The sequence below is a fragment of the Mus musculus genome, chromosome 17, assembly GCF_000001635.26.
Source record: "Mus musculus strain C57BL/6J chromosome 17, GRCm38.p6 C57BL/6J".
In the NCBI taxonomy this organism is placed as follows: domain Eukaryota; kingdom Metazoa; phylum Chordata; class Mammalia; order Rodentia; family Muridae; genus Mus; species Mus musculus.
Genome location: NC_000083.6, coordinates 79459908 through 79466097, shown reverse-complemented (window position 1 = coordinate 79466097; position 6190 = coordinate 79459908).

Genomic DNA, 6190 nt, shown 5'->3' with positions numbered 1-6190 from the left:
TGATGTCTTGGTTCCATTCTTTCTCGCGCCGCCTAGTTCCCTCTTTTCTTCCAGATTCCAAGATGCCTCCCAGGCTAGTACCCAGACACGTGGGCCGCTGGCCGACCTCAACAGAAGTCCAATGACCCCCAAAGTCCATTTTCAGGGTCCTGACATGAGGTTTGGTTTTAAGTAGAAAGAACCGGCGTACCTAGCTCAGCAGTCCTGGTCAAGTACGCTTCTAAGCATGACCGACTGACCCATTGTCTGTGCTCTAGTCTCTCTTGCAAGGTGGTCTGGGAAGTTGTTAAAGCCTAATGAAAGCTCTTTCTTGAGGACAAGTTCCTCCTCTGACTGGCACCAGGCCTTAGGGTTTTCCTCCTCCCAGAGTAACAAATCAGGAGAAATTCCAAATACTGGGATAGCATTGCTTCACACGTCAAAGAGACGAGTCTTGCTGCCTTGTGCCCTGGGCTGCCGGACCATACTCATCCTGTCCTTGGGGGCAGGGGATGAGGTGGCTCAGAATCAACAGCTCAGACTCCAGGAGCAGGTGAGAACACCCTCGCGACAGTTCCTGATAGGCTGTTATTGTCTGTGTCGCCAGTCTCTAGGCTTTTAGGCAGGTTTCAGTTTGGCCCTCATGCAGAAGTTGCCTTCATCAGATGCTGCACTTCCCTCCCGCCCCCACTTTTTTTTTTTTTTTTTTTTTTTGAGACAGGGTTTCTCTGTATAGCCCTGGCTGTCCTGGAGTTCACTCTGTAGACCAGGCTTGTCTCAAACTCAGAAATCGCGTGCCTCTGCCTCCCGAGTGCTGAGATTAAAGGCATGCGCCAACCACTGCCTGGCCCTCTGCCCCCACATTTATACAGACGCTGTTACCACCTTGTCAGTGAGGTCTGCTGTCCCTCCTACAAAGTATCCCTTGAGAGCCGTGATTCTCAACCTTCCTACTGCTGTAACGCTTTAGTCCAGTCCCTCGTGTTCCAACAACCCCCAACCATAAAATGATTTGATAACTGTAATTTTGCTGCTGTTATGAACCATAATGTAGATATCTGATATGCAGGATACACAACCCCCAAAAGGGGTCCTGACCCACAGGTTCAGAACCATTGATTTTGAACATCACTTCACCCCTGATGGGAACAGTTAGACATACAGCAGCACAGCAGGCCTTTGTAGATGGACCAGTGACTAAAGGCCTATGCAAATGTGACTCCCCACTCTTTTCTAGGACAGGGTCTGCAGCCTGACTCAGACTGGGAGGAGGTACTGGATATCTGAGCTCCCTCTCAACCCCTCCAGTTCAGATATCTGGGACAATAAAGTAGGAACAAGAAAGCTAGCAGTAACCTTGCTCAGGGTGTTTCTTAGGGCTGCTGCCTGATCCAGGAGGGAAGAGGCCTGACCAAGGAAGAAAACTCAGACTTCCTGCAGCCTATCTTTGCTCATTCCAGGACAGGCTGAGAATGTGAGCAGCCATGCTGCTCTGACTCCCCGGGCTCCCAACATGGGTACCAGTGATGGGCTCAACATGGGTACCAGTGATGGGATAACCCTGTTAACTCAAGGATCCCAAGAAGTTCAGAAGAATGGGGCTCTCTCAGAGCCAAGCCTCATCTGCTAGGTTGAACATGCTATGCACACAAAGCTCAGGAATGAGGATGGTGGTACCACAGGCATGTGATAAGCCATCCTGGGCTGCTCACCTGAAAGCAGAGCTCACAGGAAATACGGGTGGAAACTAGTTGCATCCAGTTAGGCATCTCAAGAGCTCCAGAAAATTCTATAACCAGACTCACTGTGCTGAGCCAAATAAACGCCAGAGACAGAAAGGAGGTGGGTTTGGGGGGAGCGTTACCATACTCAGTCATAGGGATACAGCTTGACCTACATAGCCTGGGTTTTCTTTGAAAGTTAACGTGCAGAATGAAAAGTCCAAGGGAATCCCTGGTAAAGCAGTGGCTCAGAAAATAATTTTTGATAGGCTGATCTACCGTTGTCTCCAGCTTAGCTATCTTTGCAGCCAGGGGTTCTACCCACTCAGAGGGTGAGGCCCAACAGCCTTCTTTCCATTTCACACACTCAGGTCTGTGCAGGCCAAGAGAGTAGCCTTGAAGAGCCAGTCACCCAGGTCTTCTGCTGTGGAAAGTGGTGACCCTTGGGCACTAACTCAGATATTGTTTCTTTCCTTGTGGGCACAAAAGAAGGGGAGGCTGGGAGCAAGACTTCTTTCTTTCTAGAGCAGCGGTTCTCAGCCTGAAGGCCGTGACCCCTTTGGAGGTCGAAAGACCTTTTCACAGGGTTTGGATATCAGATACCTTACACATCAGGTATTTATTTACATTATGATGTATAACAGTAGCAAAATTACAGACAGGAAGTTGCAGGAAATATAATTTCACAGTTGGGAGTGGCCAGAGTATGAGGAACCATATTAAAGGGTCTCAGCATTAGGAAGGTTGAGAACCACTGAGCTAGAGGGACAGAGTCCGGTACATCTATGGAACTCAGGAAATGATCAAAAGGTCCCCATCCCTCTCAGAGAGAGGTTTGCTCTTGCTTGTGGGCTGACCACACCCATGCTTGTGTGGGCAGAGAGTGACTCCTTAAGCCTTTGCTGGCAGCTGCGTGCACAGCTGATGGTAGGGGTGGGCATGGTTTGTCTTCTCTGAAGATTACACTGGGACAAATCTGGTTGCGAGGATAATGGTGCCGACAAGTGACGGAGCCCATAAGAGACTGAGAAAGATTCCTTCCTTTTATTGCAGGAATGAATCCCCACTTGGTGGGACTGGATGGGTTACCACCAGGTTGAGTGTCTATAAAACATGTTCAGCTTCCTCTATTTTTCTTTTACTTCCTCCTGCACGTGTGTACATCTATTGAGCATGTGTGCATCTCTTCCGTGCTTGCCTGATCAATGCTTTTCCATCTATGTGATGCATCTCTTCCATGCTTGACTGATCACTGCTCTTCTGTCTACGTGACCTCTGTTCTATACATGCTGACGTGCCTTCGTCTTCCTCCATACACTGAACATTAGATGGCTACACCAGAATCCAAATAGATGCTGGTACCATCCTTTTGGACCTCAAAATCCTAGAACTAAAATGTCTTTATAAATTACCCAGCCTGGAATAGTCTATTGTAACGATAGGAAGTAGACACAGTAACCTGGCAGGGATCTAAAGTTAGGTTAAAAGGCTTTATTCAGAAATACCTGCTTCTCGTTCATAACCAGAGAGTCAGCTTGCGTCTTAGCGCTTCTCTGGAGAACTTACAAGTTCCTCTCCAAGACGGCACTTCTTATATGCCTCCCTCTACTGACTATATCACTAGGGGATGTTGGAGCTCCCTGACCTAGCTACTGAGGATCTGAGCCCAGAAACTGGAGTGGTTAAGAAGCAGTTTTTGGCTCTGGACTGGGGGCTCCTGGCCTTCCTGCACCCTGTCTAACCAAAGTCTTCTGTATGTGTTTTCAGAAAGACAAAGTTCCTTCAGAGTGTCTCAGGCTTAAGTCTTAAGACACCCTATCCCAGAGGGAGGCCCCAGTGACAATCAGCATCAGTCTGTCGTGGCAGGGGAGTGGAGTTAAGAATCATTAGGAGCCTCCCTAGCGTGGAGGCTGGGGAGTAAGGACGAGCTAACAGTAATGAAGCACGTTGACCAGGGATTTCTTAGACACCTCGAGAACTAGGGAACGCTGAAAATTCAGGGCAAAGTTCAACGTGCATTTTGAACCTTACTTTCTTTTGTTAAAAACTTTAGAATAATGTTCTTGACTCTCAGAGAGCAATTCTGCTTTCTATGGCCTTCCTTTCCTCAAGCATAGCCACCCTCTTGGTTTTTTTTTTTTTTTTTTTTTTTTTTTTTTTGTATATGATTGTCTGGAGAGAGCAAGAGAGTATCCTAAATACAAAACGGGCTGCGAGTAGCTTTCCTATGCAAGTAGCTTTCCTATGCATTCCAGACTCCCACAGACCACAGATGCAATTCACAGCATGTTCAGATCTGCTGGAGGTAGGTAAAGCTGTCAGATTTCACCCAGTACTCTCCAGATTTCAAACTTCTAGGAGGGGATTTCCTGGACTCTTGTGCACTTACACCCAGGGGAAGAGAAAATGATGAGCACTGAGGGTCAGTCCCTGGAAACTACTAATGTTCCCATACCGTGTCAAGGCAGAAAAACCACCTTCAAAAAAACACAGACTTGAGGCCAGAATGGATGCTGCCAACAAGACTGAATTAGGTAATGGGAAAGATTGTGTTTGGTGCCAGTGCCAAGGCAGGAAACCATTCATTCTCTTGTAACTAATCTCTTTGTTTACACTATTCCCTTCCCTCCTCAACACTGCTCCAAAGAAGGCCTGCTTGTTATGTTATGTTTTTCGTTATGCTATATTTGTTTCGATCCTTGGCCAAGGGCTAGGAGCGGGGACACAGCCTTTTAGTCTCAGCCCTGGGGAGACAGAGGCAGTCGTATCTCTGTGAGTTAGACCCCAGCCTAATCTACGTAGTGAGTTCCAGGATAGCCAGAGCTACATAGAAAGTGTCTGTCTCAAAAAACAAACCAACAAACAAAATTCAGACCTTGGCCAGAGGCGTTAGGCACATTGAGGTTTAGCTCAAGAATCCCCATGCCTGAAAACACCGCTCTGACTCACAGCAGATATGGAAAGAAGGGTAAAGCCAGCCACAGCCCCCAGCAGGGATGTACCTGCTCATCCTGTGGGTGGGGCTGCCCTGTGAGTTGTGGCCAATGGGGGAAGGAGAGATTCTGGTCGATTTTCACCTTCTGACATTTATATCCCTAGCTCTTAGGACCATGTTTAATGAGCGGTCGATACAGAAATGATAGGATAGGTACTGTGTGATTTGCAAGGTGAGAAGAGAAAGAGGAGGAGGAGGAGGAAGAGGAGGAAGAAGAGGAGGAGAAAGAGGAGGAGGAGGAAGAGAAGGAAGAAGAGGAGGAAGAGGAGGAGTGGTACTATTATAGACTCCATGGATTAGATGGGTCAGTCATAGATAGCTGGTTAAAGGTGAGGGGGACCCTACCTTCCTGTTACCACAGCTGAGAATTTTCAGACCTATTAGGTGCCCATTTCCTAACATGCAGAATCAAATGGTACATGTGGATCTAGAAGTTCTCTGCCTGGAGAACCAGGTCTACCCATTTTGCTTCTTCCATGTGGCCCCTCAGCTCCTAGTTCCACAGAGAAAACACGGGATGTCTTGTTCTTCTTTGGTCATTTTCTTCTCTCAGTCAAGGAAGCCACAGGTTCATTCTCTGGCTTCTATACCTAGTGCCATTCCTGGGTGTGGTGAACCCCACCCCCTTGCATTATCTGCCACATTATTATCAAAGAGACAGGGAAGGCTCCAGAGATATTGTTTATGGGCCAACTAGTGGCCACCATATGTAACCTGCCTTCTTTTGGACAAGAACTATCTGGAGGATCTCAGAGCCCCACCTTCCTGGGCAGTCAGGGATCTGCAGCATAGCACATGCTCTTGGGAAATGAAATGACCCATCTCATGTGACATATGGATGCCTTACTATACATTTTTCTGTCTTTAAATAACAGAAGCAAATGTCTGTTCTTTTAGCTGAAACAAAAATATAACTGGGTTTTTGTTGTTGTTGTAAGCCTTATTTCAAGGGTTTATTATCTCACAGGCTGTTAATTACATACTCTGTATCATACTCACTAAAAGCTTCACATAACTGCCTTTGAAATTAACAGCCACCTCTTGGGTTTTTCAAGTTATTTGAGAAGTTGGCATGGTAGAGAGGCCATAAACTTTCTATAGTGGTGATTAGTCAACAGGACCACATCCCACCAAATCCCCCAGTGTTCCCAACAAAAAGTTCCTTTGTGACCCAAGTGGCAATTTTCCTTTCTTGACTGTTCCTTCTAAGCCCACTCAGTTGCTCCTGAGCAAGTTGTTTTACTCCTGTCAATTCATGTTATTTACTGGAGCCTGTCAAGGGGATACAAGTGGAGGCTGATCTTATGTACCAAGGTTTGAGACCCATTAAAACACTTTAAACAATCATCTATTGTGATAGTAGTCTCCACCCTGTGTGTGGGCCATTTTCCCTGTGCTATTTGGAGTCTGGAATATTTTAGTTACTTGCTATTTAAAAATTGAGGTGGGACTAGCTTCTGTTACAGCAAAAGCTTTTGACCTGGGAGCCAGGGCT